The sequence below is a fragment of the Phyllobates terribilis genome, unplaced genomic scaffold (assembly GCF_046119375.1).
Source record: "Phyllobates terribilis strain yellow unplaced genomic scaffold, ASM4611937v1 Scaffold_12__6_contigs__length_324123572, whole genome shotgun sequence".
Taxonomy (NCBI): domain Eukaryota; kingdom Metazoa; phylum Chordata; class Amphibia; order Anura; family Dendrobatidae; genus Phyllobates; species Phyllobates terribilis.
The window spans coordinates 317,845,186-317,864,235 of record NW_027362772.1 but is presented as its reverse complement, the minus strand read 5'-3'; the positions used below and the strand labels follow the sequence as shown (position 1 = coordinate 317,864,235).

General features: G+C 56.5%; 1 protein-coding gene across 5 annotated transcripts in view; it reads left to right on the top strand.

The window, feature by feature from the left end:
- PRDM10 (PR/SET domain 10) overlaps positions 1-19,050 on the top strand; it is a 46,328-nt gene that overhangs the window by 2,613 nt on the left and 24,665 nt on the right. For 2 of the 5 annotated variants that reach the window (XM_073657457.1, XM_073657456.1), the window contains exon 2: positions 4,014-4,150. The exons of the other annotated variants lie outside the window; for them this stretch is intronic. The gene's annotated coding sequence lies outside the window, so the exon portion shown is untranslated. The remainder of the gene's footprint in view (positions 1-4,013; positions 4,151-19,050) is intronic. 5 annotated transcript variants of the gene reach the window in all.

Below are 19,050 nucleotides of genomic sequence, written 5' to 3'. Positions count from 1 at the left end.
GTACACAGTGACTGCACCAGCAGAATAGTGAGTGCAGCTCTGGAGTATAATACAGGATGTAACTCAGGATCAGTAATGTAATGTATGTACACAGAGACTGCACCATCAGAATAGTGAGTGCAGCTCCGGAGAATAATACAGGATGTAACTCAGGATCAGTAATGTAATGTATGTACACAGTGACTGCACCAGCAGAATAGTGAGTGCAGCTCTGGAGTATAATACAGGAGGTAACTCAGGATCAGTAATGTAATGTATGTACACAGTGACTGCACCAGCAGAATAGTGAGTGCAGCTCTGGAGTATAATACAGGATGTAATTCAGGATCAGTAATGTAATGTATGTACACAGTGACTGCACCAGCAGAATAGTGAGTGCAGCTCTGGGGTATAATACAGGAGGTAACTCAGGATCAGTAATGTAATGTATGTACACAGTGACTGCACCAGCAGAATAGTGAGTACAGCTCTGGGGTATAATACAGGATGTAACTCAGGAGTAGTAATGTAATGTATGTACACAGTGACTGCACCAGCAGAATAGTGAGTGCAGCTCTGGGGTATAATACAGGATGTAACTCAGGATCAGTAATGTAATGTATGTACACAGTGACTGCACCAGCAGAATAGTGAGTGCAGCTCTGGGGTATAATACAGGATGTAACTCGGGATCAGTAATGTAATGTATGTACACAGTGACTGCACCAGCAGAATAGTGAGTGCAGCTCTGGAGTATAATACAGGAGGCAACTCAGGATCAGTAATGTAATGTATGAACACAGTGACTGCACCAGCAGAATAGTGAGTGCAGCTCTGGAGTATAATACAGGATGTAACTCAGGATCAGTAATGTAATGTATGTACACAGTGACCGCACCAGCAGAATAGTGAGTGCAGCTCTGGAGTATAATACAGGAGGTAACTCAGGATCAGTAATGTAATGTATGTACACAGTGACTGCACCAGCAGAATAGTGAGTACAGCTCTGGGGTATAATACAGGATGTAACTCAGGAGTAGTAGTGTAATGTATGTACACAGTGACTGCACCAGCAGAATAGTGAGTGCAGCTCTGGGGTATAATACAGGAGGTAACTCAGGATCAGTAATGTAATGTATGTACACAGTGACTGCACCAGCAGAATAGTGAGTGCAGCTCCGGGGTATAATACAGGATGTAACTCAGGATCAGTAATGTATGTACACAGTGACTGCACCAGCAGAATAGTGAGTGCAGCTCTGGAGTATAATACAGGAGGTAACTCAGGATCAGTAATGTAATGTATGTACACAGTGACTGCACCAGCAGAATAGTGAGTGCAGCTCTGGGGTATAATACAGGATGTAACTCAGGATCAGTAATGTAATGTATGTACACAGGGACTGCACCAGCAGAATAGTGAGTGCAGCTCCGGGGTATAATACAGGATGTAACTCAGGATCAGTAATGTAATGTATGTACACAGTGACTGAACCAGCAGAATAGTGAGTGCAGCTCTGGAGTATAATACAGGAGGTAACTCAGGATCAGTAATGTAATGTATGTACACAGTGACTGCACCAGCAGAATAGTGAGTGCAGCTCTGGGGTGTAATACAGGATGTAACTCAGGAGTAGTAGTGTAATGTATGTACACAGTGACTGCACCAGCAGAATAGTGAGTGCAGCTCTGGGGTATAATACAGGATGTAACTCAGGATCAGTAATGTAATGTATGTACACAGTGACTGCACCAGCAGAATAGTGAGTGCAGCTCTGGGGTGTAATACAGGATGTAACTCAGGATCAGTAATGTAATGTATGTACACAGTGACTGCACCAGCAGAATAGTGAGTGCAGCTCTGGAGTATAATACAGGAGGCAACTCAGGATCAGTAATGTAATGTATGAACACAGTGACTGCACCAGCAGAATAGTGAGTGCAGCTCTGGAGTATAATACAGGATGTAACTCAGGATCAGTAATGTAATGTATGTACACAGTGACCGCACCAGCAGAATAGTGAGTGCAGCTCTGGAGTATAATACAGGATGTAACTCAGGATCAGTAATGTAATGTATGTACACAGTGACTGCACCAGCAGAATAGTGAGTGCAGCTCTGGAGTATAATACAGGATGTAACTCAGGATCAGTAATGTAATGTATGTACACAGTGACTGCACCAGCAGAATAGTGAGTGCAGCTCTGGGGTATAATACAGGATGTGACTTAGGATCAGTAATGTAATGTATGTACACAGTGACTGCAGCAGAATAGTGAGTGCAGCTCTGGAGTATAATACAGGAGGTAACTCAGGATCAGTTATGTAATGTATGTACACATTGACTGCACCAGCAGAATAGTGAGTGCAGCTCTGGAGTATAATACAGGATGTAACTGAGGATCAGTAATGTAATGTATGTACACAGTGACTGCACCAGCAGAATAGTGAGTGCAGCTCTGGGGTATAATACAGGATGTAACTCAGGATCAGTAATGTAATGTATGCACACAGTGACTGCACCAGCAGAATAGTGAGTGCAGCTCTGGAGTATAATACAGGAGGTAACTCAGGATCAGTAATGTAATGTATGCACACAGTGACTGCACCAGCAGAATAGTGAGTGCAGCTCTGGAGTATAATACAGGAGGTAACTCAGGATCAGTAATGTAATGTATGTACACAGTGATTGCACCAGCAGAATAGTGAGTGCAGCTCGAGTATAATGCAGGATGTAACTCAGGATCAGTAATGTAATGTACACAGTGACTGCACCAGCAGAATAGTGAGTACAGCTCTGGAGTATAATACAGGATGTAACTCAGGATCAGTAATGTAATGTATGCACACAGTGACTGCACCAGCAGAATAGTGAGTGCAGCTCTGGAGTATAATACAGGAGGTAACTCAGGATCAGTAATGTAATGTATGTACACATTGACTGCACCAGCAGAATAGTGAGTGCAGCTCTGGAGTATAATACAGGAGGTAACTCAGGATCAGTAATGTATGTACACAGTGACTGCACCAGCAGAATAGTGAGTGCCGCTCTGCAGTAATGTAAACGGTTGTGAATAATTCTATATAAAGACTCTAATGTTGTGTCCTTGGGTCTTTTTTTTTTCCTATTCTTCCTTTTTGTTCCCGCTGTTTTGCCCATCATTGTTGTCGCCTCTTCTGGCACTGTGCGTCGTCCTCTCTCTGCCGCTGCTTGTACACGTGACGCTCTTTTATGTGCGTCGTCCTTCTCTCGGCCGCTGCTTGTACACGTGACGCTCTTTTATGTGCGTCGTCCTTCTCTCGGCCGCTGCTTGTACACGTGACGCTCTCTTATGTGCGTCGTCCTCTCTCTGCCGCTGCTTGTACACGTGACGCTCTCTTATGTGCGTCGTACTTCTCGGCCGCTGCTTGTGCATGTGACGCTCTCTTATGTGCGTCGTCCTCTCTCTGCCGCTGCTTGTACACGTGACGCTCTTTTATGTGCGTCGTCCTTCTCTCGGCCGCTGCTTGTACACGTGACGCTCTTTTATGTGCGTCGTCCTTCTCTCGGCCGCTGCTTGTACACGTGACGCTCTCTTATGTGCGTCGTCCTCTCTCTGCCGCTGCTTGTACACGTGACGCTCTTTTATGTGCGTCGTCCTTCTCTCGGCCGCTGCTTGTACACGTGACGCTCTTTTATGTGCGTCGTCCTTCTCTCGGCCGCTGCTTGTACACGTGACGCTCTCTTATGTGCGTCGTCCTCTCTCTGCCGCTGCTTGTACACGTGACGCTCTCTTATGTGCGTCGTACTTCTCGGCCGCTGCTTGTGCATGTGACGCTCTCTTATGTGCGTCGTCCTCTCTCGGCCGCTGCTTGTACACGTGACGCTCTCTTATGTGCGTCGTCCTCTCTCGGCCGGTGCTTTTGCATGTGACGCTCTTTTATGTGCTTCGTCCTCTCTCGGCCGCTGCTTGTACACTTGACGCTCTCTTTTGTTCGTCGTCCTCTCTCGGCCGCTGCTTGTGCATGTGACGCTCTCTTACGTTGGTATCAGAGCGGACGTCCATTCGCACAGATATTGATGAGTTACCACTGACGAGCGGCTTCTCATTGGCTGCCACCAGCATGTGACATAGCAGGTCACCTGACGTCCCGGGACCATGGGCGCTGACATCGCTGGAGCTGCAGGAGGTAAAGATGGATTGTGATCTTGATTGGGCTCCTGAAATGATGGGAATCCGGTAGTGAAGACCCTGAAAGAGAAAACAAGACCCTCATCCTGTCCTCTGGCACCTGAAAAGCTGCAATCTACACATGTCTTCCTCCAGCCATGAGGGGTCCCGTCTATGTAACCTGCTGCCCCGTGTAATCTGGCTCCAGCAACAGACTCCAAGATGTAAACCGGGAAGTGGGCGGGGCCTAGTGCCTGTGGGGGTAAGGGGCAGGGCCTAGTGCTTACAGGGGTAAGGGGCAGGGCCTAGTGCCTGTGGGGGTAAGGGGCAGCAGTTTTCCCTCCTCCCCTCTGGATAGTGGGGCGGCCGGGCAGGTGCAGGCAGCAGTTTTCCTCCTCCCCTCTGGATAGCGGGGCGGTCGGGCAGGTGCAGGGAGCAGTTTTCCTCCTCCCCTCTGGATAGCGGGACGGCCGGGCAGGTACAGGGAGCAGTTTTCCTCCTATCCTCTGGATAGCGGGACGGCCGGGCAGGTACAGGGAGCAGTTTCCCTCCTCCCCTCTGAATAGTGGGGCGGTCGGGCAGCTGCAGTGAGCAGTTTTCCTCCTACCCTCTGGATAGTGGGGCGGCCGGGCAGGTGCAGTGAGCAGTTTTCCTCCTACCCTCTGGATAGCGGGGCGGTCGGGCAGGTGCAGGGAGCAGTTTTCCTCTTCCCCTCTGGATAGTTGGGCGGCCGGGCAGGTGCAGGGAGCAGTTTTCCTCTTCCCCTCTGGATAGTGGGGCGGCCATAGAATCATAGAATGGTAGAGTTGGAAGGGACCTCCTGGGTCATCTGGTCCAACCCCCCGGCTCAAAGCAGGATTCACTAGATCATCTCAGACAGATGTCTGTCCAGCCTCTGTTTGAAGACGTCCATTGAAGGGGAACTCACCACCTCTCGTGGCAGCCTGTTCCACTCATTAATCACCCTAACTGTCAAAAAGTTTTTTCTAATATCTAATCTGTGTCTCCTCCCATTTAGTTTCATCCCATTGCTTCTAGTCTTTCCTTGTGCAAATGAGAATAAAGATGATCCTTCTACAATGTGACAGCCCTTGACATATTTGTAGACAGCTATTAAGTCTCCTCTCAGTCTTCTTTTTTGCAAGCTAAACATTCCCAAATCCTGCAACCGTTCCTCATAGGACATGGTTTGCAGACCAGTCACCATTCTGGTCGCTCTTCTCTGAACTTGCTCCAGTTTGTCGATGTCTTTTTTAAAATGTGCCCAAAACTGTACACAGTATTCCAGATGAGGTCTGACCAAAGAGGAGTAAAGACCGATAATGACTTCACGTGATCTAGACTGTATGCTTCTGTTACTACATCCCAGAATTGTATTTGCCTTTTTTGCTGCTGCATCACACTGTTGACTCATGTTCAGTCTATGATCTATTAGTATACCTAAGTCTTTTTACATGTACTGTTGCTTAGCTCTATTCCTCCCATTCTGTATATGCTTTTTTCATTTTTATTGCCCAGATGTAGTACTTTGCATTTTTCCCTGTTAAAAACCATTCTGTTGGTTGCTGCCCACTGCTCCAGTTTATTTAGGTCTTTTTGAAGCCTCTCTCTCTCTTCTCTAGTATTAGCTATCCCTCCTAGCTTTGTGTCATCAGCAAATTTAATCAGTTTACCCTCAATTCCTTCATCTAAATCATTGATAAAGATGTTGAACAATACAGGTCCCAGGACGGAGCCCTGTGGTACCCCACTTGAGACATTCATCCAGCTGGATGTGAAGCCATTTACAACCACCCTTTGAGTCCGATCACTAAGCCAGTTATGAATCCACCTAACAGTTGCCTGGTCCATTGCATACTTGGTCATTTTTTCAATAAGGATGGTGTGAGATACTTTGTCAAATGCTTTGCTGAAGTCAAGATATACTATATCTACAGCATTTCCCTGATCCACCCAGTCAGTGATTCTGTCATAGAAGGAAATTAAGTTAGTCTGACATGACTTGTTAGTTACAAACCCATGCTGACTCTGGTTAATCACTTCATTCTTATCCATGTACTTACATACATGTTGTTTAATAATTTGTTCAAAGATCTTTCCTGGTATAGAAGTCAGACTCACCGGCCTATAGTTCCCTGGGTCCACCTTCTTCCCCTTTTTGAAGATAGGAACAACATTTGCTCTTCTCCAGTCTTCTGGGACTTCTCCTGTTCTCCAAGAATTTTCAAAGATTATGGAGAGTGGTTCTAAAATTTCTTCTACGATCTCCTTCAGTACTCTGGGGTGTAATTCATCTGGACCTGGAGACTTGAACTCATTTATGTTAGCTAAATATTCCCTCACAATCTTTCTGTTTACAGATAACTTGAATTCCTCTATTCCTTTAAAAGGACAGTGAAGATCAGTTGATGTTACATTTTCTTTCTGAGAGAAAACAGATGCAAAATAGGAATTAAAAAGTTCGGCCTTCTCAACATCCTCTCTTACCATTTCTCCATTTTCATCCTGTAAAAATCCTATAGCATCTTTGACTTTTCTTTTACTTTTGACATACCCCCAAAATCCTTTTTTATTGCTTTTGACATCTCTTGCAAGCCTTAATTCATTGTCAGCTTTAGCTAACCTGATACATGCCCTGCAGGATCTGCAGACTGCATTATAATCTTCTTTAGATATGCCTCCCTCTTTCCATTTAATAAACATTTCTTTCTTTCTTTTTAGCATGTGTTTAAGTTCTGTGTTCATCCATCCTGGTTTCCTTAAATGCTTCCCATTCTTCCTACTTTTCGGGATTGTTAACGATTGTGCTTTGAGAATCTCATTTTTAAAAATTTCCCATCCTTCCTGGACATTTTTGTCCTTAAGGACATCCAGCCATTGGATCCCTCCTATTCTCTTTCTGAGTCTCTTAAAATCTGCCTTTCTAAAATCTAACCTTGAAGTTTGAGTCTTCACATGTCTTCCTCCTCTAGTTATCCAAAATTCTATAATAGCATGATCGATGCCTCCTAGGGTCCCAGCCACCTTTACCTCCTCAACCATTTCCTCCCTGTTTATAAGGATTAGATCCAAAGTAGCAGATCCCCTTGTTTTCTCCCCTACCTTTTGGAAGATAAAGTTGTCAGCAAGAGAGGATAAGAATTTGCTTGACCTGTTAGTTTTACTTGAGAGAGATTCCCAACAAATGTCTGGATAGTTGAAATCTCCCATGACCACTACGTCATATTTTTTGGAGAACTTGGTCATTTGATACATAAAGAGTTCATCCATATCTTCAGCTTGCCCAGGTGGCCTGTAGTAAATGCCTACAATGGTGTCCTTTCCGTTGTTCTCTCCTTGTATTCTTACCCAAACAGTTTCCACAGAACTCCCAGTCTCTGAAGCTTCAATCTCTGTGCAGATATACGCTTTTCTAACATACAATGCGACACCTCCTCCTCGTTTATCAAGTCTGTTTCTTGCAAATAAGTTGTATCCTTTTAGCCTTTTATTCCAATCATGTGTATCGTCCCACCAAGTTTCAGTGATTCCAATGACATCATATTCCTTTTCCTGCGTTAGTAGTTCCAATTCTCCTTGTTTGTTGCCCATGCTTTGTGCATTTGTATAAAAACATTTTAGTTTGTGATTGGTTTCTCTTCCTCCCATATTTTTATTTAGATTTTTTTGTCTTTGTTCTTCTTTTCCACTTCGAGTAGCAGAGATCTCAATAGTATTTGTCAGCTGTATGGCTTTTTCTGGCCTTTTGCTTCCCTTCCCACATTGTTCTAGTTTAAAGCTCTCCTGATGAGTGTAGAAAGGCGACTTCCAAATACATGTTTTCCAGTCTTCGGTCGGGCCGGTGCAGGGAGCAGTTTTCCTCCTACCCTCTGGATAGCGGGGCGGTCGGGCAGGTGCAGGGAGCAGTTTTCCTCCTACCCTCTGGATAGCGGGGCGGCCGGGCAGGTGCAGGCAGCAGTTTTCCTCCTACCCTCTGGATAGCGGGGCGGCCGGGCAGGTGCAGGGAGCAGTTATCCTCTTCCCCTCTGGATAGTGGGGCGGTCGGGCAGGTGCAGGGAGCAGTTTTCCTCCTACCCTCTGGATAGCGGGGCGGCCGGGCAGGTGCAGGGAGTAGTTTCCCTCCTTCCCTCTGGATAGCTCGGCGGCTGGGCAGGTGCAGGCAGCTGTTTTCCTCCTTCCCTCTGGATAGCTCGGCGGCTGGGCAGGTGCAGGCAGCAGTTTTCCCTCCTCCTCTCTGGATAGCGGGGCGGCCGGGCAGGTGCAGGCAGCTGTTTTCCTCCTTCCCTCTGGATAGCGGGGCGGCCGGGGGGCAGGTGAAGGTGCAGGGAGCAGTTTTCCTCCTTCCCTCTGGATAGCGGGGCAGGTCCAGGCAGCAGTTTTCCCTCCTCCCCTCTGGATAGCGGGGCGGCCGGGCAGGTGCAGGCAGCAGTTTTCCTCCTTCCCTCTGGATAGCGGGGCGGCCGGGCAGGTGCAGGCAGCAGTTTTCCTCCTTCCCTCTGGATAGCGGGGCGGCCGGGCAGGTGCAGGGAGCAGTTTTCCTCCTTCCCTCTGGATAGCGGGGCGGCCGGGCAGGTGCAGGCAGCAGTTTTTCTCCTACCCTCTGGATAGTGGGGCGGCCGGGCAGGTCCAGGCAGCAGTTTTCCCTCCTCCCCTCTGGATAGTGGGGCGGCCGGTGAGGTGCAGGCAGCTGTTTTCTCTCCTCCTCTCTGGATAGCGGGGCGGCCGGGCAGGTGCAGGGAGCAGTTTTCCTCCTACCCTCTGGATAGCGGGGCGGCCGGGCAGGTGCAGGGAGCAGTTTTCCTCCTACCCTCTGGATAGCTGGGCGGCCGGGCAGGTGCAGGCAGCAGTTTTCTCTCCTCCCCTCTGGATAGTGGGGCGGCCTGGCAGGTGCAGGCAGCAGTTTTTCTCCTACCCTCTGGATAGTGGGGCGGCCGGGCAGGTCCAGGCAGCAGTTTTCCCTCCTCCCCTCTGGATAGTGGGGCGGCCGGGCAGGTGCAGGCAGCAGTTTTCCTCCTACCCTCTGGACAGCGGGGCGGCCGGACAGGTGCAGGGAGCAGCTTTCCTCCTACCCTCTGGATAGTGGGGCGGCCGGGAAGGTGCAGGGAGCAGTTTTCCTTCTACCCTCTGGATATTGGGGCGGCCAGGCAGGTGCAGGCAGCAGTTTTCCCTCCTCCCCTCTGGATAGCGGGGCGGCCGGGCAGGTGCAGGCATCAGTTTTCCCTCCTCCCCTCTGGATAGTGGGGCGGCCGGGCAGGTGCAGGCAGCAGTTTTCCTCCTACCCTCTGGATAGCGGGGCGGCTGGGCAGGTGCAGGCAGCAGTTTTCCCTCCTCCTCTCTGGATAGCGGGGCGGCCGGGCAGGTGCAGGGAGCAGTTTTCATCCTACCCTCTGGATAACGGGGCGGCTGGGCAGGTGCACGCAGCAGTTTTCCTCCTTCCCTCTGGATAGCGGGGCGGCCGGGAAGGTGCAGGCAGCAGTTTTCCCTCCTCCCCTCTGGATAGTGGGGTGGCCGGGCAGGTGCAGGCTGCAGTTTTCCCTCCTCCCCTCTGGATAGCGGGGCGGCCGGGCAGGTGCAGGCAGCAGTTTTCCTCCTCCCCTCTGGATAGTGGGGTGGCCGGGCAGGTGCAGGGAGCAGTTTTCCTCCTACCCTCTGGATAGCGGGGCGGCCGGGCAGGTGCAGGCAGCAGTTTTCCCTCCTCCCCTCTGGATAGCGGGGCGGCCGGGCAGGTGCAGGCAGCAGTTTTCCCTCCTCCTCTCTGGATAGCGGGGCGGCCGGGCAGGTGCAGGCAGCAGTTTTCCCTCCTCTCTGGATAGCGGGGCGGCCGGGCAGGTGCAGGCAGCAGTTTTTCTCCTACCCTCTGGATAGTGGGGCGGCCGGGCAGGTCCAGGCAGCAGTTTTCCCTCCTCCCCTCTGGATAGTAGGGCGGCCGGGCAGGTGCAGGCAGGCTGTTTTCCTCCTTCCCTCTGGATAGCGGGGCGGCCGGGCAGGTGGAGGCAGCAGTTTTCCCTCCTCCCCTCTGGATAGTGCGGCGGTCGGGCAGGTGCAGGCAGCAGTTTTCCTCCTCCCCTCTGGATAGCGGTGTGGCTGGGCAGGTGCAGGCAGCAGTTTTCCCTCCTACCCTCTGGATAGCGGGGCGGCCGGGCAGGTGCAGGCAGCAGTTTTCCCTCCTCCTCTCTGGATAGTGGGGCAGCCGGGCAGGAGCAGGCAGCAGTTTTCCCTCCTCACCTCTGGCTAGCAGAGCGTCCGGGCAGGTGCAGGTAGCAGTTTTCCCTCCTCACCTCTGGATATCGGGGCGGCCCGGGCAGGTGCAGGCAGCAGTTTTCCCTCCTCCTCTCTGGATAGCGGGGCGGCCGGGCAGGTGCAGGCAGCAGTTTTCCTCGTACCCTCTGGATAGCGGGGCGGCCGGACAGGTGCAGGCAGCAGTTTTCCCTCCTCCCCTCTGGATAGCGGGGCGGCCGGGCAGGTGCTGGCAGCAGTTTTCCCTCCTCCCCTCTGGATAGTGGGGCGGCCGGGCAGGTCCAGGCAGCAGTTTTCCTCCTACCCTCTGGACAGCGGGGCGGCCGGGCAGGTGCAGGGAGCAGCTTTCCTCCTACCCTCTGGATAGTGGGGCGGCCGGGAAGGTGCAGGGAGCAGTTTTCCTTCTACCCTCTGGATAGTGGGGCGGCCAGGCAGGTGCGGGCAGCAGTTTTCCCTCCTCCCCTCTGGATAGCGGGGCGGCCGGGCAGGTGCAGGCAGCAGTTTTCCCTCCTCCCCTCTGGATAGTGGGGCGGCCAGGCAGGTGCAGGGAGCAGTTTTCATCCTACCCTCTGGATAACGGGGCGGCTGGGCAGGTGCACGCAGCAGTTTTCCTCCTTCCCTCTGGATAGCGGGGCGGCCGGGAAGGTGCAGGCAGCAGTTTTCCCTCCTCCCCTCTGGATAGTGGGGTGGCCGGGCAGGTGCAGGCTGCAGTTTTCCCTCCTCCCCTCTGGATAGCGGGGCGGCCGGGCAGGTGCAGGCAGCAGTTTTCCTCCTCCCCTCTGGATAGTGGGGTGGCCGGGCAGGTGCAGGGAGCAGTTTTCCTCCTACCCTCTGGATAGCGGGGCGGCCGGGCAGGTGCAGGCAGCAGTTTTCCCTCCTCCCCTCTGGATAGCGGGGCGGCCGGGCAGGTGCAGGCAGCAGTTTTCCCTCCTCCTCTCTGGATAGCGGGGCGGCCGGGCAGGTGCAGGCAGCAGTTTTCCCTCCTCTCTGGATAGCGGGGCGGCCGGGCAGGTGCAGGCAGCAGTTTTCCTCCTACCCTCTGGATAGCGGGGCGGCCGGGCAGGTGCAGGGAGCAGTTTTCCTCCTACCCTCTGGATAGCGGGGCGGCCGGGCAGGTGCAGGCAGCAGTTTTCTCTCCTCCCCTCTGGATAGTGGGGCGGCCTGGCAGGTGCAGGCAGCAGTTTTTCTCCTACCCTCTGGATAGTGGGGCGGCCGGGCAGGTCCAGGCAGCAGTTTTCCCTCCTCCCCTCTGGATAGTGGGGCGGCCGAGCAGGACCAGGCAGCAGTTTTCCTCCTACCCTCTGGACAGCGGGGCGGCCGAGCAGGTGCAGGGAGCAGTTTTCCTCCTACCCTCTGGATAGTGGGGCGGCCGGTAAGGTGCAGTGAGCAGTTTTCCTTCTACTCTCTGGATAGTGGGGCGGCCGGGCAGGTGCAGGCAGCAGTTTTCCCTCCTCCCCTCTGGATAGCGGGGCGGCCGGGCAGGTGCAGGCAGCAGTTTTCCCTCCTCCTCTCTGGATAGCGGGGCGGCCGGGCAGGTGCAGGCAGCAGTTTTCCTCCTACCCTCTGGATAGTGGGGCGGCCGGGCAGGTGCAGGCAGCAGTTTTCTCTCCTCCCCTCTGGATAGTGGGGCGGCCTGGCAGGTGCAGGCAGCAGTTTTTCTCCTACCCTCTGGATAGCGGGGCGGCCGGGCAGGTGCAGGCAGCAGTTTTCCTCCTTCCCTCTGGATAGCGGGGCGGCCGGGCAGGTGCAGGCAGCAGTTTTCCTCCTTCCCTCTGGATAGCGGGGCGGCCGGGCAGGTCCAGGCAGCAGTTTTCCTCCTCCCCTCTGGATATCGGGGCGGCCGGGCAGGTGCAGGCAGCAGTTTTCCCTCCTCCCCTCTGGATAGTGGGGTGGCCGGGCAGGTGCAGGCTGCAGTTTTCCCTCCTCCCCTCTGGATAGCGAGGCGGCCGGGCAGGTGCAGGCAGCAGTTTTCCTCCTCCCCTCTGGATAGTGGGGCGGCCGGGCAGGTGCAGGGAGCAGTTTTCCTCCTACCCTCTGGATAGCGGGGCGGCCGGACAGGTGCAGGCAGCAGTTTTCTCTCCTCCCCTCTGGATAGTGGGGCGGCCTGGCAGGTGCAGGCAGCAGTTTTTCTCCTACCCTCTGGATAGTGGGGCGGTCGGGCAGGTCCAGGCAGCAGTTTTCCCTCCTCCCCTCTGGATAGTGGGGCGGCCGGGCAGGTCCAGGCAGCAGTTTTCCTCCTACCCTCTGGACAGCGGGGCGGCCGGGCAGGTGCAGGGAGCAGTTTTCCTCCTGCCCTCTGGATAGTGGGGCGGCCGGGAAGGTGCTGGGAGCAGTTTTCCTTCTACCCTCTGGATAGTGGGGCGGCCGTGCAGGTGCAGACAGCAGTTTTCCCTCCTCCCCTCTGGATAGCGGGGCGGCCGGACAGGTGCAGGCAGCAGTTTTCCCTCCTCCCCTCTGGATAGTGGGGCGGCCGGGCAGGTGCAGGGAACAGTTTTCATCCTACCCTCTGGATAGCGGGGCGGCCGGGCAGGTGCAGGCAGCAGTTTTCCTCCTTCCCTCTGGATAGCGGGGCGGCCGGGCAGGTGCAGGCAGCAGTTTTCCCTCCTCCCCTCCGGATAGTGGGGTGGCCGGGCAGGTGCAGGCTGCAGTTTTCCTCCTCCCCTCCGTATAGTGGGGTGGCCGGGCAGGTGCAGGGAGCAGTTTTCATCCTACCCTCTGGATAGCGGGGCGGCTGGGCAGGTGCAGGCAGCAGTTTTCCTCCTCCCCTCTGGATAGCGGGGCGGCTGGGCAGGTGCAGGCTGCAGTTTTCCCTCCTCCTCTCTGGATAGCGGGGCAGGTGCAGGCAGCAGTTTTCCCTCCTCTCCTCTGGATAGCGGGGCGGCTGGGCAGGTGCAGGCAGCAGTTTTCCCTCCTCCCCTCTGGATAGCGGGGCGGCTGGGCAGGTGCAGGCAGCAGTTTTCCCTCCTCCCCTCTGGATAGTGGGGCGGCCGGGCAGGTGCAGGCAGCAGTTTTCCTCCTACCCTCTGGATAGCGGGGCGGCCGGGCAGGTGCAGGCAGCAGTTTTCCCTCCTACCCTCTGGATAGCGGGGCGGCCGGGCAGGTGCAGGCAGCAGTTTTCCCTCCTCCTCTCTGGATAGTGGGGCGGCTGGGCAGGTGAAGACAGCAGTTTTCCCTCCTCTCTGGATAGCGGGGCCGGTGCAGGCAGCAGTTTTCCCTCCTGCCTTCTGGATAGTGGGGCGGCCGGGTAGGTGCAGGCAGCAGTTTTCCTCCTACCCTCTGGATAGTGGGGCGGCCGGACAGGTGCAGGCAGCAGTTTTCCTCCTACCCTCTGGATAGCGGGGCTGCCGGGCAGGTGCAGGCAGCAGTTTTCCCTCCTCCCCTCTGGATAGTGGGGCGGTCGAGCAGGTGCAGGCAGCAGTTTTCCTCCTCCCCTCTGGATAGCGGGGCGGCCCGGCAGGTGCAGGGAGCAGTTTTCCTCCTTCCCTCTGGATAGTGGGGCGGCCGGGCAGGTGCAGGCAGCAGTTTTCCTCCTACACTCTGGATAGCGGGGCGGCCTGGCAGGTGCAGGCAGCAGTTTTCCTCCTCCCCTCTGGATAGCGGGGCGGCTGGGCAGGTGCAGGCAGCAGTTTTCCTCCTCCCCTCTGGATAGCGGGGCGGCCGGGCAGGTGCAGGCAGCAGTTTTCCCTCCTCCTCTCTGGATAGCGGGGCAGGTGCAGGGAGCAGTTTTCCTCCTCCCCTCTGGATAGCGGGGCGGCCGGGCAGGTGCAAGCAGCAGTTTTCCTCCTCCCCTCTGGATAGCGGGGCGGCCGGTCAGGTGCAGGCAGCAGTTTTCCTCCTCCCTTCTGGATAGCGGGGCGGCCGGGCAGGTGCAGGCAGCAGTTTTCCTCTTCCCCTCTGGATAGTGGGGCGGTCGGGCAGATGGAGGGAGCAGTTTTCCCTCCTCCCCTCTGGATAGCGGGGCAGCCGGGCAGGTGCAGGCAGCAGTTTTCCCTCCTCCCCTCTGGATAGCGGGACGGCCCGGCAGGTGCAGGGAGCAGTTTTCCTCCTACCCTCTGGATAGCGGGGCGGCCGGGCAGGTGCAGGCAGCAGTTTTCCTCCTACCCTCTGGATAGCGGGGCGGCCGGGCAGGTGCAGGTAGCAGTTTTCCTTCTACCCTCTGGATAGTGGGGCGGCCGGGCAGGTGCAGGCAGCAGTTTTCCTCCTACCCTCTGGATAGTGGGGCGGCCGGGAAGGTGCAGGGGGCAGTTTTCCTTCTACCCTCTGGATAGTGGGGCGGCCGGGCAGGTGCAGGCAGCAGTTTTCCATCCTCCTCTCTGGATAGTGGGGCGGCCGGGCAGGTGCAGGCAGCAGTTTTCCTCCTCCCCTCTGGATAGCGGGGCGGCCGGGCAGGTGCAGGCAGCAGTTTTCCTCCTCCCCTCTGGATAGCGGGGCGGCCCGGCAGGTGCAGGGAGCAGTTTTCCTCCTTCCCTCTGTATAGTGGGGCGGCCGGGCAGGTGCAGGCAGCAGTTTTCCTCCTACCTTCTGGATAGCGGGGCGGCCGGGCTGGTGCAGGCAGCAGTTTTCCTCCTCCCCTCTGGATAGCGGGGCGGCCCGGCAGGTGCAGGCAGCAGTTTTCCTCCTCCCCTCTGGATAACGGGGCGGCCGGGCAGGTGCAGGCAGCAGTTTTCCCTCCTCCTCTCTGGATAGCGGGGCAGGTGCAGGGAGCAGTTTTCCTCCTCCCCTCTGGATAGCGGGGCGGCCCGGCAGGTGCAGGGAGCAGTTTTCCTCCTCCCCTCTGGATAGCGGGGCGGCCGGGCAGGTGCAGGCAGCAGTTTTCCTCCTCCCCTCTGGATAGCGGGGCGGCCGGGCAGGTGCAGGCAGCAGTTTTCCTCCTAACCTCTGGATAGTGGGGCGGCCGGGCAGGTGCAGGCAGCAGTTTTCCTCCTACCCTCTGGATAGTGGGGCGGCCGGGAAGGTGCAGGGAGCAGTTTTCCTTCTACCCTCTGGATAGTGGGGCGGCCGGGCAGTTGCAGGCAGCAGTTTTCCCTCCTCCCCTCTGGATATTGGGGCAGCCGGGCAGGTGCAGGCAGCAGTTTTCCTCCTCCCCTCTGCATAGCGGGGCGGCCGGGCAGGTGCAGGCAGCAGTTTTCCTCCTCCCCTCTGGATAGCGGGGCGGCCCGGCAGGTGCAGGGAGCAGTTTTCCTCCTTCTCTCTGGATAGTGGGGCGGCCGGGCAGGTGCAGGCAGCAGTTTTCCTCCTACCCTCTGGATAGCGGGGCGGCCGGGCAGGTGCAGGCAGCAGTTTTCCTCCTCCCCTCTGGATAGCGGGGCGGCCGGGCAGGTGCACGCAGCAGTTTTTCCTCCTCCTCTCTGGATAGCGGGGCAGGTGCAGGGAGCAGTTTTCCTCTTCCCCTCTGGATAGCGGGGCGGCCCGGCAGGTGCAGGCAGCAGTTTTCCATCCTCCTCTCTGGATAGTGGGGCGGCCGGGCAGGTGCAGGCAGCAGTTTTCCTCCTCCCCTCTGGATAGCGGGGCGGCCGGGCAGGTGCAGGCAGCAGTTTTCCTCTTCCCCTCTGGATAGCGGGACGGCCCGGCAGGTGCAGGGAGCAGTTTTCCTCCTTCCCTCTGGATAGTGGGGCGGCCGGGCAGGTGCAGGCAGCAGTTTTCCTCCTACCTTCTGGATAGCGGGGCGGCCGGGCTGGTGTAGGCAGCAGTTTTCCTCCTCCCCTCTGGATAGCGGGGCGGCCCGGCAGGTGCAGGCAGCAGTTTTCCTCCTCCCCTCTGGATAGCGGGGCGGCCGGGCAGGTGCAGGCAGCAGTTTTCCCTCCTCCTCTCTGGATAGCGGGGCAGGTGCAGGGAGCAGTTTTCCTCCTCCCCTGTGGATAGCGGGGCGGCCCGGCAGGTGCAGGGAGCAGTTTTCCTCCTCCCCTCTGGATAGCGGGGCGGCCGGGCAGGTGGAGGCAGCAGTTTTCTTCCTCCCCTCTGGATAGCGGGGCGGCCGGGCAGGTGCAGGCAGCAGTTTTCCTCCTACCCTCTGGATAGTGGGGCGGCCGAGCAGGTGCAGGCAGCAGTTTTCCTCCTACCCTCTGGATAGTGGGGCGGCCGGGAAGGTGCAGGGAGCAGTTTTCCTTCTACCCTCTGGATAGTGGGGCGGCCGGGCAGTTGCAGGCAGCAGTTTTCCCTCCTCCCCTCTGGATATTGGGGCAGCTGGGCAGGTGCAGGCAGCAGTTTTCCTCCTCCCCTCTGGATAGCGGGGCGGCCGGGCAGGTGCAGGCAGCAGTTTTCCTCCTCCCCTCTGGATAGCGGGGCGGCCCGGCAGGTGCAGGGAGCAGTTTTCCTCCTTCTCTCTGGATAGTGGGGCGGCCGGGCAGGTGCAGGCAGCAGTTTTCCTCCTACCCTCTGGATAGCGGGGCGTCCGGGCAGGTGCAGGCAGCAGTTTTCCTCCTCCCCTCTGGATAGCGGGGCGGCCGGGCAGGTGCACGCAGCAGTTTTTCCTCCTCCTCTCTGGATAGCGGGGCAGGTGCAGGGAGCAGTTTTCCTCTTCCCCTCTGGATAGCGGGGCGGCCGGGCAGGTGCAGGCAGCAGTTTTCCTCCTCCCCTCTGGATAGCGGGGCGGCCGGGCAGGTGCAGGCAGCAGTTTTCCTCCTACCCTCTGGATAGCGGGGCGGCCGGGCAGATGCAGGCAGCAGTTTTCCTCCTACCCTCTGGATAGCGGGGCGGCCGGGCAGGTGCAGGGAGCAGTTTTCCTTCTACCCTCTGGATAGTGGGGCGGCCCGGCAGGTGCAGGCAGCAGTTTTCCTTCTGCCCTCTGGATAGTGGGGCGGCCGGGCAGGTGCAGGCAGCAGTTTTCCTCCTACCCTCTGGATAGTGGGGCGGCCGGGCAGGTGCAGGCAGCAGTTTTCCTCCTCCCCTCTGGATAGCGGGGCGGCCGGGCAGGTGCAGGCAGCAGTTTTCCTACTCCCCTCTGGATAGCGGGGCGGCCGGGCAGGTGCAGGGAGCAGTTTTCCTCTTCCCCTCTGGATAGTGGGGCGGCCCGGCAGGTGCAGGGAGCAGTTTTCCTCCTTCCCTCTGGATAGTGGGGCGGCCGGGCAGATGCAGGCAGCAGTTTTCCTTCTACCCTCTGGATAGTGGGGCGGCCGGGCAGGTGCAGGCAGCAGTTTTCCTCCTCCCCTCTGGATAGCGGGGCGGCCGGGCAGGTGCAGGCAGCAGTTTTCCCTCCTCCTCTCTGGATAGCGGGGCAGGTGCAGGCAGCAGTTTTCCTTCTACCCTCTGGATAGTGGGGCTGCCGGGCAGGTGCAGGCAGCAGTTTTCCTCCTCCCCTCTGGATAGCGGGGCGGCCGGGCAGGTGCAGGCAGCAGTTTTCCCTCCTCCTCTCTGGATAGCGGGGCGGCCGGGCAGGTGCAGTCAGCAGTTTTCCTCCTACCCTCTGGATAGTGGGGCGGTCGGGCAGGTGCAGGCAGCAGTTTTCCTCCTCCCCTCTGGATAGCGGGGCGGCCGGGCAGGTGTAGGCAGCAGTTTTCCTCCTCCCCTCTGGATAGCGGGGTGGCCGGGCAGGCGCAGGCTGCAGTTTTTGCTTGTGAGGCTCCTGCAGGATTTGGCTCTGGTTGGCTTATGGCTTCTCCCATCTTGCTGTTGGGAGCAAGGGACAGGTCTGCAGCTATTCCCCCGAACCTCTGCACAGCCAACACCAGTGTGCACTGCGCCAAAGCCCAGCATAGTATTAACCCTCCCGATACCATGGCTCTGGTTCTCTGAGCTGGAGATTGCCGGCTCTCGGCACTTATTTTAGAGGGACCTTAATAAACATTGTGTCGCTCACTTGTCACAATGTATCCGTGTAGACAGAACGAGTCCATGGACTGCAGGGCAATGATGGGGCTCGTACTCCCCCTGGCATGGGTAAAATGTTCATCTTCTGAAGACTGCTCGGGCAGTGAGCAGTCCCCCGGGGATATAAGACTGCGCCCACTGCCTATTAATTGTGTGGACCACTCTATGGCGCCATTACAGGAATGGAGTCACGGAGAGGCCAATGTGATCACACCAAGTGCTGAGTACTTTCCCCGAGGAGCGGGGGCTCAGCAGATGCAGCTGCCCCTCCAGCGCATCTTACGAGGGGGTCCATATGCGGCATCCGCCGCTCCTCTGCCTTCAGCCCAAGTGTGACATGAAATGGTGCAAGCGCAGCCACTTCTGTCCTGAACCAATCAACATCAAACAAGTGATTAAGCCCAGCAGATGGCGCCGCGCTGCTCCGTGCAGGAGAGTCGCCTGTGGAAGGAGATTGCAAACGTTTCATCAAGTATCGGCCTTTTCATCCTGAACCGCGTCCGACGCCGAGCGCTGAGATAACAAGTCCTCCCTCAATCTAATCAAAAGCCCTTGTCAGATGGAAGCTCCCGGCGGCTCATCAATCCGGGAACGAGCGAAACGTTCTGCTTGTTCTGTGAGATTAGGGTATGAAGTTCTGCGATTCTGCCGGGTGCGGTGATGAGATCTATGGAAGGTAGGAGCGGGACCAGCCTTGTAGGAAGGATTATAATAACCGCTTGTGTCTGACTATGGTCCTCAGCTAGACGCGCCAAAGACGGCTGTGCTCTGCTGTCCCCAAAAGCAAATGATATGTCCCCAATAGATACAAGGCCCTCACAAGACAGCTCTTCTGGTCATTGACATCCCGTAGGAGCCATGATTGTGTCTCATCCT